Genomic DNA, 20,778 nt, shown 5'->3' with positions numbered 1-20,778 from the left:
AGAAGTGGATTCAGACACCTGAAATGTTCTCCTCACACCATCTTATCTCTGAGCAGGAGTTGCAGGTGCACATGCAGATGACAGCAGCCTGGCCAGTATCATAGATGCTGAATCCGTACACCCTGTGGAGGTGGGCGTCCCTGAGAATGATAGGCCATCTAGGTGTCAAGGTCACAGGGACACCATCAAGGCAACTTTGGTCATCCCATAAGCTTGACATTTCCATGGATGCTGAGAGAACATAATGGAAAGTTGGGTCGCACCATCTCAAGGGATGCATCTCTTTTGGCATTCCTAGATGTTGGCCACTTACAACAGGGGCTCAGTCAAGACAGGTCAGTAGTTTGGGGGCCCAAACCCTGGCTGCCCTTTCTCTTCATTCCCCATGAGGTGTGCAAAGAGCTGACCCTGAAAGACATCCTCAAGGAGGGGCCATCGGCTACTGATGCTTTTATTTCTTTATTGGGCAGTTGGGTAGTTTAGGTGGCTCTAGGTCTCCATCTCATCAGCTTATGCCGCAGGGGAGTGGTTCTCAACCTTCCTAATGCCTCGACTCTTTCATATAGATCTTTGTGTTGTGGTGACCCCCAACCATAAAATTATTTTCGTTGCTACTTCATCACTGTCATTTTGCCACTGTTATGAATCGGGTGACCCCTGGATTGTTTGACCCCCAAAGGGGTCATGACTGACAGGTTGAGAACGAAGCTCTAGGAGCCTGTGGGGTGGGAAATGGGTCCCTGAGCATGCAGAGACTGACATCATGCCCTCTACCATGTTTCCCAAGGAAAGGAGACCAAGGACCTAAGCCTTGGGAGGGCACCTGGCAACCAGGCTGAACTGGTTCAGTTTGATACAGAGCTTTCTGTCCCTAGTTATCACAGAAAGTCTCTGCTGACCTTTGATCATTTAACTACACCCTTCTACGTTTTCTGGCATTTTTGTTTCCCCATTAGAGTATCTTCTATTCTAGGACGGTGTGTACCCTCTCGTCCTTCACGTAACTGAACTCGAGCTTCCTCTGTGCCCATTCACCCACTGACGGAGCCCCACTTCCCCAAATACCTCCCATTCTTACTGCTGTGTATAAACACACACACACACACTTTTGTATCCTCCTGACCCATCGTCAGAGTTTAATACCTTTTGGTCTTAGAATGTGCCTGTATGGTAGTGTTCTGAGTGAGTTGACTGTGTCTCATACTTATTTGAGGGGCTGGTAGCAGCAAGTGCTTACTAAGTCTTGCCGTTGGTCAATCTGTCAAAAACACCACGTTCTTTTGGAATAGTTACTTGCAGTACTAAGAATGGCAGATCTTTGACATTGTTCCCTCCGCCTTGGCTTTCCTAATGTTTGCATGTAGATGCACCATGGGTTAAATGAGGAGCCCTGGTAGGTGTAGTGGTTATGCATTGGGCTGCTATCAAGGTCAACAGTTCGAAACCACCAGCCGCTCCTCAGGAGAAAGGTGGCTTTCGACTCCTGTAAACAGTTACGGTCTTGGAAACACACAGGGGAAGTTCTATCCTGTCCTACAGGCTGGCTGTGAATCGACATCGACGCGATGGCAGAGTTTGATCTTTTGGTTTGGGTGGGTCAAATGCTTAGCAGGGCAAGATGTCATGTAAGTCACATGTGGCTTACATGAGAGAAGGAGAGTAGATTGTGGGGGGGGGCAGAGGCAAAGGGGTGTGGTGGGTGGGGGAGGATGGTGCGGGATGTCTCCATTGCCCTTGCCTGCTGTCATGTAGGAAAGTATGGGCTGATGTTACCGTATAGCCCCGGGTCTCTTTATAACCTTGGTGCTCCTCTTCCCAAACACTGGCTCCCAGGTGACTTACGTGCAGAGAGCGCTCACTCTTTCCGCAGGAGGACGGTCAGCTTCACAGCTGGCTTTGTCTGCAAGAGTGCACTCGTGATTGGCTGCTGATGGGACAGTGCTTGGCAGCTTGGGCAGGTAACCCCAGGCAGTAGAAGTCATGACGTGCATGGAAGCCTCAGAAGAGTGCCTAGACTCGCCTCTCTTGAGGAGCTGAGTGTGTACGAAAATACCATGGCACTGAGGAGAAAACACGGACCTGGGAGCAGGTAACCCGGGACTGACAGCTCCGCCGGCGATGCCAGCAGCACGCTGGGTCATCTCAAGGTTGCTACTTAGGCAATCTTGGCTTTAGTTTGTTGTTCCAAAGGAGGTGGAACTAAGATTCTATCCACCTCCGCTGGGATGGGTGCTTTCCCACCGCTTTAACCCCTTTCCCCTATATTGCATTTCCGCCCCCGCATGGAACTTCTTTGTACCTCTGTCCTCCAAGGACTTTGTCCTGGACCCTGTAGCCTGTTATCTCCCTGCATCTCCAGGCAGGTGGCAGGTGGTGATGTCATCGAGCCTGTGCTCATTACAGTCTGACTTGGTGACTGATGTTTCTGTCATGAATGCAGTCTACTTTGCTCTCCTATTAATCCAGCCTAGGACTCTCTGTTCCTGATGTCAGGTGCCGTCATCCTGGGCCTGCCCTTCCTTCCCTCAGGTGACTCCAGGGCAAAGAATCCTTTCATCCTTTTCTCAGAATCTGAAGGGATCCTTCCTGCCAGGCTTTCCCTTTAGGGGAGAGTGATTTGCTAGTGTACTTTCACAAGGTGGTCAGGGAAGAGCTTTTATTTTTTCTTTTTAAATAAATAAAAGGAGACCTTAGAATTTTATGGGATTCCTGGTAATGGAGTGGTTATGCATCCGACTGCTAACCACAAGGTCATCCGTTCGAAACTACCAGCCGCTAATTGGGAGAAAGATGAGGCTTTCTACTCCCGTCAAGAGTTATAGTCACAGAGGCAATTCTACCTGGTCCTACGAGGTCACTATGAGTCAGAAGTGACTCGAGGGCAGTGAGGAAGTAGAATTTTATAATGAGAAACTTGGAAAATGCAGAAAGTGGTAAGGAATACAGAAATTGCTCCAAATGTCCTGAACTAGGGAGGGATACTTCCCAGGAGACAGGACAGTCGAGTGGAAGAGCAGTGGTAAGAGACTTGGTGACAGAACTGGAATGCCGCCCTCGTTTCCTGACTGACGCCCCTCAGTGTATACAGCTTCTGGCTACATCTTGCGTTCAGGACCTGAGGAAGGGGGAGCCCTCCTAAGGGGCAGGCAGGGGGTGTCTGAAGAGCAGAAGGGGTGCAGATGCTGCTCCAGAAACCATTCGGGACACGGCGAGTCAGCAAACATACACGCACCCCAGCCTGTGCTTTAATTTGGCAGTTTTGTCAGAAAAATCGAGCCTTTCCTCCCCGTGTTCCGGGCCCATGGTAAAACAAGCGGGTTTTCCAGAGGCAGTGGGCCCCTGGCTTTTGGTTCCCTTCCCTTTAGGTGCTGGGTGGCTAGGGTGTGGCTGGTGTTTTGGGGTCACAACTGTTTTCTTTGGGGGGCTTAAATCTGGCTTGCTATTTTCACTGCTTGAGATCCTGAACCCCAGCAGTAGGGGACAGGAAGCCCTCTGGCCCGTGGGGTGTTTACGCCATCCAGGAGGCTTGGGGAAGTGGGTCACTGTAGTCCCACAGTGCAGAAAGGTTTCCATCAGGGCTGGTGACCCCGAAATCATTCATGCCACCTAGCATCACACACCTCACCAAAGAGAAGCTGTCCAGCCATTACACCAGGGGTGAGTTAATGAAATGTTTGACTAGTATGGCCCGAGGGTGATATTGTAAATGCCCCAATGGCCTTTGGCAGAAAACCCACTCCCCTGCCTTCCCCCCCTACCCCCGCCCCGGTTTAAATAGTAAGTGGCGTACAGGAACTTGGTGAGGTCTCTTTTGAGGCAGTGTGGATTTTTAAACTGGCAGACACAGTGTGTCTGCTCCAGACCATGGGAAGTGCCCATTCTGTGCCCACGGACTCTAGGGACAGACTGTCGCTCAGCACCATGGTCATGTGACTGTTGGGGTGGCCAGATGCCAGCTTAGAACAATAGGTACAGACGCATCTGTTCTCTGCAGAACCAAACCCGTCTCCGGCGGCTCTTATCCTGTCTGCGTGTTAGAATTAACTGGGGAACTTTTAAAACGTTCTCAGGCCCAGGCCCTAGCCCCAGAGATTCTGATGTAATGGTTCTGGGGTTGGATGCTTAGACAGACGGGTTTGTGAAACAGTACTTATCCTTAGTATGTGTGGGGCGCCCTGACATGCTACCGCCTAGTCCAGTCCATTACAGAAGGTTGGGGCTTGTTCCAATAGGTGGATTTCAAGGCCACTAATGGGTGGTGACACTCAGTTCTGGCACTTCCATGTGTGCTACCCACACATACCGATAGTTGGGGTTCTGGGAATGGTCTGTGTTCTCCAGAAATAACTGCTTGCTGCAGGTGAGGCCCAGGTCATGTGTGGGGTCATTGGGCTTTCCCAAGGGTAACTTCCTGAGCAAGGCAGCTACTGAGGCAGCTTCTCAGGTGGCGTTAGCTGCTCCAGGTGCCACACGAAGCAGTCTCCCCAGGCTCGCTGGTCAGAGAGAGCCGGGTGGAGCTCCCATGCCTCTGGCCCTTGTCACCTATCAGGTCTGGCACTGAACTCCAAAAGAGCTCGTATGAATAATACCGCCATGAACACTGGTGTGTAAGAACATTTCAGTTCCTGCTTCCTACTCTTTGGGGCGTTTGAAGGGGCTTCAAAAAGTTTGGGCAAATGGAATGTGAATCTCTTGAGCCCCCCTCGATTGCCCAGGAGTGGAATTGCTGGGCGCTCCGTTCATTCTATGTGAGATGTTTGCGGAACTGTGGATCTCTTCTCCACAGCAATGCACTGTTGGAGGTTCCTACCTTCCACGACGGGTTCTTGTTTCCCCAGCTTGACTTGCGCTCCTGTGTTATTTTCCATTCTGCTAGTAGCGGGTGTGAAGTAGTAGAGCCAAGTGTGGTGTTAAGCACTGGGAATAGGGCAGTGAGTACATCCCCTGCCCTGGGAGCTTACGTTGGGATGGAGGAAGCCGGATAAAGAAATGGACAAGCAAGGAAATGTCCAGTCCGGGGAGGCTTCCAAAAGTCTGTGGGGAAAGCGGACTTCAAAGATCATGGACTTTTTGGAATCCGCTTTGTATACCCAAGAGGGATCAGGGCTGTGGACAGAAATGAAGCAGGGTGAGGGAGGACAGGCACTGGTGGGTGGGGTGGTCTCTGCGCCGTGACATTTGGGCAGCAGTGGAGACGAGGCTGAGTGTGGAGCCTGCTGATGTCTGAAAAGAACATTGCAGGCACGCGAGGTCCCAGGACAAACCGGAGCCCCGGGATGACTGGAGTGTGGAGGAATATGACGCGGTTGAAACCCAGTGGTGGGATGACTCGTCCCAAAGGTGGCCTAGGTCAAAGGTGGGGAGAGGGGAGGGAGGGAGCACGCACATCCTTATGGCGGGGTGGAGGTGGGGCATGGCAAGAACTTTACTCTCACTTGAAGCGAGATGCGAAGCCCTTAGATGCCTTTAGGGGCAAGGTAGTGACGTGGATTAAGTCCATATTCTAAACCACAGACACCGCTTATGGCGGTTTTTGGGGAACAGACTGAAGTGACAAAGGTGAAGTGGGTAGCACTTATCTGCCATTATCCAGGAGAGGTGAAGCGCTGGGGCCACCTGTTGCCAAGCTACCACAATTGCAGCCAGTTTGTCCTGCTCTGGCTTCGACAGGTGCCCTTGTTTGCTCCGAGCAGCGCGCACCAGGAAGCCGGCCTCCCCAGGAGTCGAGCAGTGTCAGTCGCGGTTCAGAAGGATTGGGGCTCAGCAAGCAGCCTTTCAGCGGTCCGGTGTGCTCTGGGTCAATCACAGACAGACTTTTCAAAAAACAAAAACAGGTTCCTTACGTCAAGATTAATGGTAATGGCCACATATAAAGAAATCCTAAATTATCAAGGGCTCATGAGGAAAGGGGGAGCGGGGAGGGAGGAGAAAAAAGAGGACCTGATGCAAAGGGCTTAAGTGGAGAGCAAATGCTTTGAAAATGATGAGGGTAACGCATGTACAGATGTGCTTTATACAATTGATGTATGTATGGATTGTGATAAGAGTTGTATGAGTCCCTAATAAAATGTTTAAAAGAAAGAAAGAAAGAAATCCTAAAGCTTCCGTAAGGCTGACTTATGGACACTGGGCCCAGGTATTTTTCAAGTTGGTAAGGGATTGTTTACTGGGTTTTTCACATTCCCATGTTTCCTCATGGCGACTACATATAGTAAATATAGCAATACCCCATTGGAGTTGTTTCCAATTCATAGCAACCTCATAGGATGGAGTAGAACTGCTCCCTAGGGAGACTAAATCTTTGCCAGAGAAGACAGCCTCATCAGTCTCTCTCGGAGTGACTGGTGGGCTCAAACCACCAACCTTGCATTAGCAGTTTGATGCTTAACCTACTGGGCCACCAGCTCACCTTTCAAGTTAGCACTTAAACCAAACCTACTTCCACAGAGTTGATTCGACTCATAGGGACCCTATGTAGGGCTTACGAGGCTGTCGATCTTTATGGGAGCAGACAGCCTCATTTGTCTCCCAAGGAACAGCTGGTGGGTTTGAACCGCAGACCAGGTGGTTAGCAGCCCACCCACCCTACCCAACAGCACGCCCAGGACTCCTCAAATACAGCAAATCATCCATTCAAATGGTACCCAATTAAATTTCCTCATTTTTCCTTAAATTGTGAAGGGTTCCACTGGGTCAGGGATAGTTAAAAACCCTTTCCAGGAAGGCTTGCTGAGCAAACGTTGTGTTGAAATCAGGTGATCAGTTTAGCTTTTAAATAGAGTGACAGCCTCGTCCTGCTTTACCAGGGACGTCCCTGGGTTTAGTGCTAAAAATCATGTGTCCCAACAGTGTCCCCAGTCCCTAGCAAATCAAGACAGTGGGTCCTTCTCTTCACATCACCCTTGTGCTATCAGCCTTGTGACAGCTAGGTGGCCTCATTTTACAACAGGAGGTTTACATGTCTCATTAATGTTTGAACGACAAAAAGAAAGAATGCAAGTTCGCGTTATGGCCCTGGGCTACGGCTTGAAACCAGGCAGGCTATGCCTGAGAGCCCTTCTGCCAAGCAGGCATATTGGAAAATGAAAACAAAACTGTATCAAGCCCTTATCTCCTCATAAGAACAGATGACTCTGAGTCGAGAGATTGCTTGGTTTCTTTTCTGAGAAATCTAAAAGCAAAACCAAAAACCCTTAGAGTTGTTCCTTTCTTATAGAAATGAGCCAGAGTCAGCGCTGACTTTACCAGGAATCCTGTTTTCTCCTGTCCCTTCGTTGCCCCTGGCCAAGGTTTGCATGGAGAACGTTTCCATTGCCTGCGTTTATTCAAATCCTGGAGTACATGAAGGCTTTTTATTGGAAGCCCATGGAGTGAAGCAAAAGGTCATGTGATCAATATGGCTTTACAGGAAATCAAGCGTGTACTGTTCTAATACTAAAAAAAAACATTTTTGTAGGAATACAAATAGGAAGTAGATAGCATAACAATAGAATTCATCCATGTTACCGAAGAACCAGCTTTATGGGACCACGAGTCAGCCCTTCCTTGCGTTCATGGATATGCCCTATTACCTGGTGTCTATTAGAGAGAACAGAAACCCTGACACAGTTTTTAAAAATCTGGTAGTGTGTAACAGAAACAGTGAAATTAAGACATGCGGCCGCTATCATAATTGGGAAAATGCAGATTCATTCTATAGCGAGAGGAACAATTGACTCCTGTTTGACTGTCAGAAATGAAGAATCCTTAGACCAGGGGACTTTACACTATTTAATCAGGGGCCAGTTCACTGTCCCTCAGACCCACTGGAGGGCCGGATTATAGTTTAAATAAAAAACTATGAACAAATTCCTATGCACACTGCACATATCTTATTTTGAAGTGAAAAAACAAAACGGAGCAAAAACACCCGGCGGGCCCAATAAATGTCTTTCGGTGGGACATGTGACCAGCGGCCACAGTTTGAGAACACCTGCCTGGGATTTTCCGTTGCAGAATGCGCATGGGAAGGCGCTCGTCAACTTTGGTGGTGGGACTGTCAATTGGTCCAGGGACCTGGGAAACAAGTCGGGCATTGTCTTGTACATTTGAAACGCACATATTCTAAAGTTGGACGTTGAACAAGTGAGACCAAAGAGGAATTGATGCTTTAAAATACGGTGCTGGTGAAGACTATTCAAAGTATCATGGACTGCCAAGAGAACAAACACATCACTCTTGGACGAAGTACAGCCAGAAGGTTCCTCAGAGGCAGGGATTCGAGACTTTGTCTCACTTTTTTTTTTGGTGGGGGGTGTTATCAGGAGAGACCAGGCCCTGGAAAAGGACATCATGTTTGGTAGAGAGGCAGAAAACATGAGGAAGACCCTTGACAGGATGGACGGACACAATGGCTGCAGCAATGGGCTCAAAGGTAGGAACAGTTGTAAGGATGGAGGGAGCAGGGCTGAGGGCGGTTTCCTTGTGTTGCACACGGGAGTTGGCATCTAACGACAACGAGGACCATGACAAAGGAGCTCTGGGGGTGCTGTGGATTACCAGCTGTAGGTGTGCCTTTGGAACGACTTCTGCACCTCGGCTCATACAGTAGCATTCTTCGCAGGACTCTAATAGAAAGACCATGAACACCCAAAGGCACGTCGACAGGAATAAAAGGAAATAATGCATTGGACAGTACAGATGGCTGTTAAAAAAAAACATCCCCACAGTATTGTGAGACTCTAGTAAAACTGAAACAACTCTAAACAATAGCCTTTCTGTATTTAATGGGGCTTTTAAGATTTGGCAGGAAAAAAATCACTCTGGTTTAATTCCATGTTCCCTTCTGGATGCTCTCTTTGTGTGTACGTGTGTGTGTGTGTGTGTGTGTGTGTGTGTGTAGTTCTGCACTGTGGAGTCAACTCTGAGACATAGTGGCCCCAAGAACAAAGTGGATCTGCCCACGGGGCTCTCAAGGATATATTCTTCAAAGGCTATTTTGTTTAGCAGTGCTTAACCTTTGTGCCACCACGGATCCGTGCATTTCTTTTATGAATATAAGATGCAGGAAACTAGTAACTTCTGTTCAAAGAGAAGCTGGAGCAGGGGCTGGAAGAACATATAGGGAAAGGTAACTTATGTCAGTAATTGAATCGTCTGATAGCTGTGTGCTAGATTGTTTAATACACAAATACAAAGGAGCATCGGTCTAAGATGAGTGGTCAACATTCCCACTCCTACGTGTTGAAGAATAACTCAAGTATTGTGATGGGGCTTCCAGTTCATACACGCGCAGATGTTTTCCAGACAAGACATGTCTCTGATCAGTGGATGGCTGCGAACAAGGTCATTTCAGTAACACACATGTCTGAGACTCATTAGAGTGCCTTCCAAAAAAGTTCAGTGAAAATAGTGGCTTCTTATGGGATCCGCTGGGCTAGTTCGATTCAAGACCGTGAGGTCAGCTCAGAACATCATTGGCATTGGTTTTTTGGGATTCCCAAGGAGGCGTGGAGGTCTTGGTAGAGTTTTTCAAAGGGGAATCATGGGAGTTTATTAGGAAGGACCTTGAAATGAAAATCTGTATTGGTGAGACAAAGGCTAGGAAAGTGATAGTGAGCCATTTAAAAATATCCATTTTATTGGTAGATAGTTCATATACCATGTAACTTAATAATTCAATCATGTTAAGAAGAGTTGTACAGTCCTCACCACAATCAGTTTTAGAACATTTTCTTCTTTGTTGTATTAGCTTCTTGTTTCCTCCCAGTACCCCTGAACAATTTCCCCCTCATGACAATGCACCTGCTCGTTCTGAGAGGATCACAAAGGCTGTCTTAGGAGAACTCTGTGGAGAAACTTTCCCTAGTCCACCCTACAACCCTGCCAGACGCCTTTTTGTTTCCAAAAACTCCAAGAACATTGAAAAGGAACACAATTCGAGCTCCTTGAGGATCCCCAAACCCACACTTGTATGTGTATAAGTAGAAGAGAGTGAAATTTGGGGAAAAGGATTAGAGAAATGGAAACACTGGCCTCAGAGGTTATAGATGTAGATGGACGATGTGTTGAGAAATAAGAGATTAACATTTTCATATAATACAGATTTCATTAATTTTTTTAAATAGCAATACTTTTTTATTTACTCTCATATGCCCAAGTGACATGAAAGCAGGGGCTGAAAGCAGGGGCTGAATAATGTTCATTGTAGCATTGTTCACAAAAGCCAAAAAGTGAAAAAAAAATCCACATGTCCATCAGTAGAGGAGTAGAGAAACAAAATGTGGTATAATCATACAAGACTATTGTATGACATTGATGGATCTTTGAAACATTTGAGTAAAAGATGTTAAGACACAAAAGGGCAAATACTGCATGACTTTACGCATATGAAATATAAATAATATGAAACTATACGAAGAGAAAAGGCTACTAGTAGTTACCTAGGGGTGAGGGGATGGGTAATCATTGTTTAAGGTGTACAGAGTTTCTCTTTGGTATGAGTTTAAAAAAACCACAACTTTTGGAATTGGGTAGTGTTGATAGTTTGCACTACATGGTGAATGTAATTAATGTCACTAAATTGTACACTTAAAATGGTTAAAATAGGAAAAAATGGGTTGTCTATATTCAGAGCTTCAAACTAGTTCTTCCCATTTCAGTCATGGCTGATGAAGTAAAACATGAACGAATCAGAATTTGCAAAATGCTCTTGGAATGGTAACTGTTAATGGGGAAAACTGTGGATACCCTTTTTAGAGATGTAATCTCTTTTTTAGAAGACAAGGGCAGTGTATGCACTAAATGGCGGCCAAAGGTCTTGCCTGACAGAGTCAGAGATAACAGTGACCCACTCAAAGATGGAAACAATCACCACTTTGAATGTGTGGCACTCAGTGTAACAAACAAACAAACAAACAAACAAACAAACAAATACCCAAACTCACTTCCTCTGAATTGATTCCGAATCATAGTGACCCTGTGACTAGAACTGGGCTGGTGGGTTTCCAACTATAACGCTTTACAGGAACAAAGAGCTATCTGGTGGTTTTGAACCGCTGATCTTGAGTTTAGTAGGGCAGCATGTAACCACTATGCCACTAGGACTCCATTCCTTCTGCACAGTCCTGGCAATAATGCAGTCTCCTGTAGCATACTTTTGAAAGGGAGCATTAGGCTGCTTCCGTGTCTCCCAATCCAGGGCTTCACTCCTTAATGTCTCCTGGTCCAGTTATTTTTCCACGCACCCATATTTTGCAAATTATGATCCATTAATGTCTCCTTATAAGCCATAAGGGAAGCAGTTTGAACTGTTTTGAAGTTCTTTATATATTTTTGCGACAATAATCAATCACGAAAGAGGAAGCAAATATTATGATTAATCCAGTTCTGTGCCTGAGGCCTAAAAATCAGGAGGCAAACAAAATGTTGTCCCCTTCTACTTATTAAAAGATCAGTTCACAAAGCTACACATTTTCATTGTTTGTAAACAGATGTAAAAGTAGATTGCTCTTTGGGACTACAATAGTGGTAATGGTTTTCTAAATAAAATGGACAAGCTTCAAGAAAAGTACAGTAAATGTAAAGCTGAATGATACACTTCAACTATAACCAAATCACGTTTTCTCCCCACACCCCGGGGTAGATATATTTATTTTTGGTAACATGCATGAAGTGGCACTTCACATTCTCTTAATTTTAAATTCTTTCTTTGTATTTTTAACAATTATCTTTTAATAGAAATGAAAGTTGGTCACAATCCCTTAAAAATAGAGATCTATACTAAAAGACACGACAGAGCTCTGGGAAGGGTATACATAAGTACGAAGTTGAACAAAATAAATGACAACTATAAAATGACACATATCTGCTTTACTTTGGAATCTGCCATACATCCTAGGTTTTCAGTCATGTAAAAAGTGGTTCATAGCGCAAGACCTAATTGCTCTTTCGTTGGTGCTATCCGTGTAAATTAATAACAAGCAAACAAAAACCAGGCACGTCTATGTAAAACCACAAATCTGTTTGTTCATACGCATATCCCATTTGCGAGGCTTTTTGCTACCACGTAAAACGTTACAGTCTCAGAAACCCACAGGGCCATCTCTACCCTGCCTGTGTCACTGTGAGTGGTAACTGACTCCGTGGGATGGTTGGGCTTTTTTGGGTATCCCATTGAGCCAGCACCCAGATCAAGCTATGGGGCATTTCCATCCTCTCACAAGGTGGCGTAGTGGGCTAGGAGTTGGGCTGCTGACTTAGGTCCACAGTTAGGACCCACCTGCTCCTTTATAGAAAGATGCTATTTGCTCCTGTAAAGATTTACAGCCTCAGACACCAACAGGGGCAGTTCTGCTCTGCCCTAGAGGGTCCCTGTGAGTTGGAATTTTCTGGATGGCAGTGAGTTCTGGGGAGAAGTCTCCCTTGTGCCTCTTCAGATCAAGAATCTTCCCCAAGAGTAGCTATTATTCTGATTTATCTCGCGATACCTTTTACGTATTCTTGATCTTCAAGCAGGTGGAGTTACACCTTATGTATTCCTTTATAAGGAACATGGGTGGCGCTGTTGGGTAGGCATTGGACTACTAGCCTCTAGGTCAGCAGTTCAAACCCACTAACCTCTCCAAGGGAGAAAGATGAGGCTGCCTGCTCTCATTAAAGAGTTACAGTCTCGGAAACCCTAAATGGAGTTGCTGTGTTGGCGAGATTTAGTCTTAGGTACGTTGGCCATGTCATCAGGAGGGACGAAGCCTTGGGGAAAGGTTTAACAATGACTGATGATGGTGCAGGACCAGGGCAGTGCTTCGGTGTTGTACACAGCCAGAACTGGATGGCACCTAACGACAACGACGTAGCTTTTGTCTATCGAGAAGATAATGGAGATAAAGGGGTTGGGGGAGCAGGAAAACGCAGGGTGCTCTGGAAACCTCTAAACCAGCTGTAAAGCCCCATGAAGGAAAAGTCTCAGGACGGCTGGTCTGCGTGGGGCAGCCCTGGAGAGGTGCTGGGGGGCTTAGCTGGCACCCACGCCGGGCCGCCAGCCTCCTTGCCCGGCGCTGGTTGAGCGCGGCGGGCGCACACTGGCAGTTTCGCTCCCGGAGGTCAGTCCAGGACTCGGCCCAGCGGCGGGGCGGGGCGAGGAGGGGCGGGGCTAGGACGGAGGGGCGGGGCCAGGCGGGTGGTCGGCGCCGATTGGCCGCCCGGGCCAATCAGCGTCCGCCGGCCCCGCCCCGATGTAGCTCACGCGGCGTTCACGTGCGCGCTGCGCTTTCCCCGGTCCTCTGGCGCCGCCGTCAGCGGCCTCCCGGGCACGTGAGCGCTGCGTGGACTCGCGCGCCGGGTCAGCCCCGGGTGGCGGCTCCGGAGTCTGCTTCCCTCGTGCGGTCTATTTTTGTTTTCCTCCCCAAAGGTATTTTCCAAGAAGGCCTGGGAGCCGCCGCGCTTTGTAAATCCCCCAGCGGAAATAGGTGGGGCAGTTTGTTTAGCTGCATATCCCGGAGTTGGGTGGGGCCGGGAACAGGGGTGCTAGCCACTGAAGAGGAAGGAGATGCCCGGATTTTATAGGTGTGTATTTTTAAGTTTTGAATTTGAGCGATTGCAAAAGAACATACAGTGCTTTTATGTTTGCTTGAAGAGGGAGTACCGTTCCAGGCCACTCTTGGTTTGCAGTAGCACATAGCAAACCCCTCGATCCGGGACCCCATGTCCCATAAAGTGTAAACAAGCCACTAAGTAAGACCCCAGGGAACAGGCCTTCTGAGGGCCAAGGACCACTGGTTCTCAAGTGACGAAGCCACAGCGACAACCTCTGGTACATGCTGTCTGAGACTTGCAGCTGCCGTTAAACTCGGGAGGCAGACTAAGCTGGTGGGGCACTAGGAAGTCATCTTGTGAGTGATGGGGATGTATCTCCCTGGCTAAGCAGGCTTCCAGGTTCTACAAATATTGGAAAGTCTCTCTTCAGAATAAAGGATCCCAGGTGTTCTGCTGGGTTGCTCGCTCCCAGGAGAAAGAAAAGGCTGTCTCTTCCCTTAAGGATTGACAGGCTTGGAAACCCACAGGGGCCGTTTTACTCTCTGGTCATGAGTTTGGTTTTGGTCTTGTGCACAGACGATTCGATTGGTCCTGTGCTGCTTTGGAGGATAGAAGGGAGACCTTTACTCTAGGCACATTTCAGGATGAATATTTATGGAGTTCTCACTTGAGGCCATGTACCAACCACTGTCTGAGATGGTTCTGACTCATAGCGATCATACAGACTAGAGGGTTTCTGGATTTATAAGTGTTTTTTTTAATCGTTTTATTAGGGGCTCATACAACTCTTATCAGAATCCGCCCATACATCAATTGTGTCAAGCACATTTGTACATTCATTGCCCTCATCATTCTCAAAACATTTGCTCTCCACCTAAGCCCCTGGCATCAGCTCCTAATTTCCCCCCTAGTTTATAGGTCTTTACAGGAGCAGAGAGCTTCATTTTTTCCCCCCTGGGTTTGAATAGCAGACCTTGTTCTTAGTGCCAGAGTGCCACCTGGACTCCAAAGCACCTCCTAGGTGCTTACGTATATGAGGGGACTTAAAATAGTTGGTGGTATTTTTGCATGATCTTTTAATCCACTTTTTCACAGACTTTTTGAAGCCCCTGTAGTAGAGACTGGTGGGTCTAGGGTTGAAATACTGTTCTGCTGGGCTCCAAAGTTCTTGCCTTTTTCATGATGCATCTGTTGTAATGGGATAAGTTACAGTTCAGAGCTGTTGCCAAAGGATTTGGAGCTGATTGATTGCATTGGACAAGAAAATGCCCCCATCCCCATCCCTCCCCCCCCACCCCCCGCCTTGTGTATCTCTGCTACTGATTCTGTAACTTGGGTGAAATAGGAGACTGTCATGACTCAGATTAAGATGTGGGAGCTACTCAGGAATGAATCAGGCCTTCAATCTCAACAGCAAGTTAGATTATCCAGCAGGGTATGGGTTTCGGACATTTTACTCCCATGTACCCTTGTGTTTGCTAAAATAATCCTCTTGACATCTGTGTGCAACAAATGTTGCAACCTCAAACGGCCATCCATCCTCCCTGCTTCTTCATAGCTGTGTGTTCAAAGGTTGATAGCTACATCACTCTGCCCTCCATCTTCCTCAACCCAAGCTCACTGCCCTCAGTCTTTTGACTCATGGCGACCCTACAGGAGAGAGTAGACGTGCTCCCGTGGGTTTCAGAGGCTGTACATCTTTACAGGAGCAGAAGATCGAATCTGTCTCCAATGGATTGGCTGGTGGGCTCAAACTGCTGACCTTGCGTTAGCAGCCCAACGGGTAACCCGCCATGCCACCAGACTTCCCGAGCTCAAACTCACTGCCAGCCCAGTAAGAGCTGAGGACTGTAGGAGTGAGTTCATCTCAGCCCTGTGGCAACACCATATAGACCAAGCCCTGTTCAGATCCATTGCTGTTAGAGAGCAGGCTGCCACTTGGATTTCTTGTGGAGCTTCAAACCACTGACCATTTAGCAGTCAATTGCTTAACCACTGTATTACCAGATCTCCTTAATGTCACGTACCTTCCCACCTTGCTTTCGAGTTGTTTCTGACTCACAGTGACATGTATATAATACCCTTAAGAAGTCAAGGGGAAACACCCCAGCTTGTCCAATTCAGCTCTTTCAGACCCCCTTCCCCCCCACCCCCCGTGTTCAGTATTTCAGCGTGTGTAGGAAGATGCATAAAGGAGTAGAGCTCTCAGAGGCCTTCATAGTTTGGGGGTGGGAGGGTGGGGAGAACCACTTAGGGAGTCTCTTTGTTTCTGCCACATTTATTAACTTGTCAAAAGACACTTCCCTTCTTAACATCTCCAGGAAGAAAGAAGCAGTTAAAGAATGTGTACAGAGAATCCAGGGCTGAGGTCTTACATGTTCCCCCTGCCCCCTTGGGCCTTTAGCAAACGTAATGACCATTTCTTAGCAAGAACCAAACATGTAGGCTGTCTAGTTACCAATTAGATACTAGAGTGAGCCCTTTGCCCATAGGGGAGTTTGCTGGAGGCAGAGTTCAGCTGGGCCACCTGCCCTGAACATGGTTTTCAGGGCCCTGGAAGACATCTCTGAAGGTCTTCTTGGTCTTTTTTCTGTCCTTTCCTGGAGTCTCCTGCGGTTTTTTATCCTTAACCTCCTTGGTCTTGTTTCTGCCCTCTGCCCGCGGGGCATTAAGAAATTACAGATCTTCTCAGGTAGACAAGCCCAGCTGTCAGCCACACTAAAGCAGGTGACGACATGTTTCTGTTGGCCAGCTTCCTTCTGGCCCCTTTCGCTCCGTGGTAAATCCCTAGGTCTCAGGTTCCCTCCGGCTCCGTCAAATGCTCGGGTCCTTTGTTCGTATCCTTTCACATGGTAGGCTTGCATTTTAACGGATCTCAAGAACCTCTGGCGGCGTAGCAGGGTGGGCATTTCAGGACCAAACCCACCAGCCGCTTCTCAGGAGAACAATTCGGCCGTGTGCTTCCGCAAAGATTGCTGCTTTGCAAACCCTCCTGGGGCAGCTCTCTTCGGTCCGTCAGGGTCACTGAGTCAGAAACAATTGTGAGGAGGGGCATCCTCGGCTTTCCCTCTCACTTATTCCCGGCCACACACCTATTCATGACCCTTCATGAAGTGTGCCACTTCAGACGCGCTTCATCACGTCAGTCTAAGATGCCTGGGATTCGCTCATTCAGTGAGATTGAACATCTGTGCCGGCCGCTGGGGAGGCAAAGGAGAGGGCAGGCTGGTGCGAGAGCACGGCTCTGCTTTCATAACCACTCCTCTAGCTGCGTGTCCGTGGGGGAGTTCTGCACTCTCCCTGCCGCCAGTTCCTCGCCTGTCAGCCCCTGCCTGGGCTGTTGTGAGGATCCAGTGAGCTAGTGAACACAAAGCGTTGCACACAGGGCCCTGCCCCTGCTTTAAGCTTCATAAGCAGTCAGCGCAGTGCTGCTCCACGGGAGAAAGACTGGCCTTTCTACTCCCTTAAACAGTTACAGTCTTGGAAACCCCCAGGGGGTCGTTATGAATCAGCATTGACCATGGCAGTGAATTATTCTTGTGTCAAAGGAGTGCTCAGCTCAGTACTAGCCATGCTGGATTTTTAGCGCCACATAGCTCAGCGTGAGTGTACGGGATGGGCAGCATGGCAGTCGCCACTGCCGCCAAGGGACCGCTTGTCCCTCAGATCTGCCTGAGCTTTTGCATTCACTCCTGCCTGTCCCTGGGGAAATCAGGTGGTCTCAGGACTCTGACCCAGTGTGGTTCTCCTGTAGGACACAGAGCCTTGCCAAGTGCCTGTCGGCTAATGCCTCTCCCTCCGTCTTCCCAGGAGCCCTCAAACACAGTCTCTCCTTAAGCTTTCATGCCCCAGTGGGCACGCCTGGGTGGGGAGACACCTGGGGAATGCTTTTTTCCTCATCATCTCATCGTCTTGTGCATCTGGCCACAAGCAGAGATGGATCTTCATTTTAGGTCCAGGAGGCGGGGGAAAGGCTCAAAACGGGTGTGAGGGTGATGGAGTTGTTGGGAAGGAGGCAATGGGCATTGCATGTGGCCTCGGCCTGGGTGTCACTCGCTCAGGATGCCTTGGGGAGGGACTAGTCAGCAGGTGGCGGAGTGTGTTCCGTATTGGACTGCTCACTGCAAGATCAGCAGCTTGAACTCACCAGGTGTGTGGTGGGAGAATGACGAGGTGTTTGGCTCTTCTTTACAGCCTAAGAAACCCTCGGGGGCAGTTCTACCCTTGTAGGGTGGTAGCAACATGGAATCGACTAGATAGCAGCCAGCTTGGTGTCGCGTTTGGAGCCAGAGCTGGTGGAGTAGGGGAAGTGGGAGAGGAGCCAGGGAGGAATGGTGGCGCTCTGCCGAGGGTAAAGGAGCCGATCAATTTGCAGACTCTCTAAAAGCCATTCTGGAAAACTCTCTCCCTGGGCGGGAGCCCTCACCACCCCCACTACATATTTGTCCCTGGGCTGAGAGCATAGCCATTGAGCTCTGTGTACATAATTGTCCAGACAGATCTGACACCGGAGACAGGATTGACTGGCCTGACCCCCGGCTTTGTTCGTATTTTCAGATGTGCATCGTCTTAAACTTTAGCAGTTCTTTCAGGATCAGGATCTGGGATTCCAAGAGGATCAAAACACGGGTGGTCCGCATGGGCTAGTAGGGCATTATTTTCCCTTGCCCTTCACTGCAGGAACTTGAAATTTGGGAGTTGTTTTCTCTCTTTTGCATTGACTATTTGCGACTACTTCGTGTGATTATCCTGGAGTAGCGGGGAGCCTGCTTCGGAGGCCCACCGTTGAGTTCTTCAATGAGGAGACCATAGTTTTGCTTCCAAGGCAGAGGGTCATGTTTACCAGAGCTCTCAAAATAGCTCCCCCACAGCATGCAGGGGTGGCATGCCTAGAGGTAATTTTTAAACTCCGGTAACTCGACTAGTTGCCTTCTCTTGAGTCATGTCTTGGTGACCTAGAAATGAGAAGGAACACCGACTACTTTGACATTTAAAAAGAAATCTGCCTTCCAACGGCATTTCGATCCTCTCACTTCTCCACCTGCTTGTTTTCTTTCTTGTTCCTTCAGCAAATAGGAAGACCCACTGCCAGCATATGAGTTAGGACTGACAGCGACCCTTGACAGGGTTTCCAACTTAGGGTCTTTCTCTTTCGGAGTAGCCGATGGCTTTGAACTGCTAGCAGCCCAGTGTCTAACCCATAGTGTCCTCAGAGCTCCTTTTAACAAATATAAACCCAGCCTCTTGGCACGGAGTTGATTCCCACGTAGGGTTTCCGAGACTGTTGGTCTGACGAGAGGACAGAGCTTCATCTTCCAACTGACATAAAATAGAAGCCTGAACATTTCAGCCACAGAGTTTAACAGGGCCACTCACGGTGCATATGGGGAGATTAAGAATCAAAGTGGTCAGGAGCTGAGTGGGGAGGCGGGGACATAGAATGTGGTGGTGGCTGAGGGGAAGCAGGGCATCTCGTTGGGTGGGCAGCAGGGTTGGAGAGAACTGAGAGCCTAGGGGAAGTTGCTCTTGGGAAAGCCAGGGGTGATTATAAATACCAGGGACCCCGGAGCTGTGCATGCAGAACTCTCCTATTAATCTTACACAAGCCAAACCACTGGCATTGAGTAGATTCTCGCTCATGGCGACTCTGTGTGTGCAGACACCAAGTGGCACGTTGGATTTCTGAGACTACAGCCTTCCAGAAGCAGATGGCCAGGCTCTGCTTCTTGGGCACCTCTAGGCGCCCACCTGCCTGCCAACCTTGTGACTAATAGTCGAGCTTAACTGATATACCACCAGGGACTCTGCCCACCAATTCAGACCTTAGGCTTCAGAAGGGTGGCTTTGGGGACTGAAGGCAATATGACAATGTCTATTTTAAACTCATCCTTTTTAATCTCAAGTTTTAATGGATGCTTTGTGATGCGCGTAATCTACCAGCGCAGTAGCACACGTGTATAATGGTATCTTAACCGGAGGTCTGATCCCCCAGCTCAGAGGAAGAACTGAGGGAGTAGAGAGGGAACTAGTGCTTCTCAAACCTTCCTTTTGTCTCCAGCCGCTCTGTAGCCCTTCTTGCATTTGCAAACTCTGATTCAGTAGATCTGGGCTGGGGTCCCAGATTTGTCCTTGGAAGGCTTACTCAGAAAGTGTGGGACGGGCTGCTGTGGGTCTCCCCCTCCCCCCCACATGATCCATAAAAAGGCTTAGTCATCGAGGGAAACCTCCGAACCACGAGGGTGGCAGGAATCGATGCTGTGATGACGTCTCCTTCCTGGAGCACTCCCAGCATTGTCCTTGAGCCTGTGAGGAAGTTCCCGGGCAGTGGAATCATCGGAGGATTTGCTGGGAGCTCTTCCCGTGAGGACGAAAGACGTGCCACGTGCTTCCTGGTGCCATTGCACACCTTCGTCTAGATAGCGTAGTAGCCCGTGGCAGAGGACGTGTAGCCAGCGATGGGGAGCACAGGCCTCCGAAGTGAGCTAGTGGGAGGTGGTAACAGAAATCAGAAGCCCTCTGAGCCATACGTCTTGTTCTGTCCATCCTGCATGATGGGCGACATCATGCTTGGCTCTGTATCAGGTTTCTGAGGCCATCAGTCTTGCCTGGGACAGACAGCCACGTCTTTCTCCCAAGGAACGGCTGGTGAGTTTGAACTATCAGCCGGGTGGTTAGCCCAGTGCTTACCGACAGTGCCATCAGGCTCAGGGGAGTCTCCTCTGGTCTGATCAGCTTCCATGCACAGGTGGCCAAGAAGCCCCAGACCAAGGCACCCCACTTTCTCCCAGGGGTCTTTTTCCAGAGGCGAGAGCAAAGTCTACCTTACTTAGGTAAGCCTGGATCTTTGACCCCTCCCAGGATCTATGTGGCCCCAGGCCTGTGTCCTTATTCATGCGCTTCCTCTAACAAAGAATGACCCCTCTCTCCCTTCTGAACCCGCTTCACACCATTTCCAGCATGAGGCCTGCCCTGGCTTCTTTGGGCAGAATTGGTGCATTGTTCTTGGTAAGCCAGTCCATCAGGCCTTTTTTTTTTACTGCCATTGTGAGCATGACTTCCTCCGCCAGCAGCCCATGAAGGGAAAGTTCTGTAATCTTAGTGCTCCAAACACCAAGCACAAACTTCTAAACCAGAGGGAGCGCTTGGGAAGCTTGTCTTTTCTTTCATCCCCCCCCTGCTTTTTGTATCTAGTCAGTCAACATTTTTACCACCCTCTTTCTGTGAAGGAGCTGTGCTAACTGCCGAGTTGGATTAGAGTGTTCTGGC

At 48.7% G+C, this 20,778-nt stretch overlaps 1 protein-coding gene across 4 annotated transcripts in view; it reads left to right on the top strand.

Moving 5' to 3' along the window:
- The window catches only part of PFKFB3 (6-phosphofructo-2-kinase/fructose-2,6-biphosphatase 3), a 90,354-nt gene that overhangs the window by 5,118 nt on the left and 64,458 nt on the right, over positions 1 to 20,778 (top strand). The window contains exon 1 of one of the 4 annotated variants that reach the window (XM_075552417.1): positions 13,404 to 13,542. The exons of 2 other annotated variants lie outside the window; for them this stretch is intronic. The gene's annotated coding sequence lies outside the window, so the exon portion shown is untranslated. Of the gene's footprint in view, positions 1 to 13,403; positions 13,543 to 20,778 lie in introns of those variants that run through there. One more of the 4 variants, XM_075552420.1, reaches the window with a different exon arrangement.

The sequence above is a fragment of the Tenrec ecaudatus genome, chromosome 6, assembly GCF_050624435.1.
Source record: "Tenrec ecaudatus isolate mTenEca1 chromosome 6, mTenEca1.hap1, whole genome shotgun sequence".
NCBI lineage: Eukaryota > Metazoa > Chordata > Mammalia > Afrosoricida > Tenrecidae > Tenrec > Tenrec ecaudatus.
The sequence above is the reverse complement of the archived record's forward strand: the minus strand, read 5'-3'. Positions and strand labels throughout refer to the sequence as shown.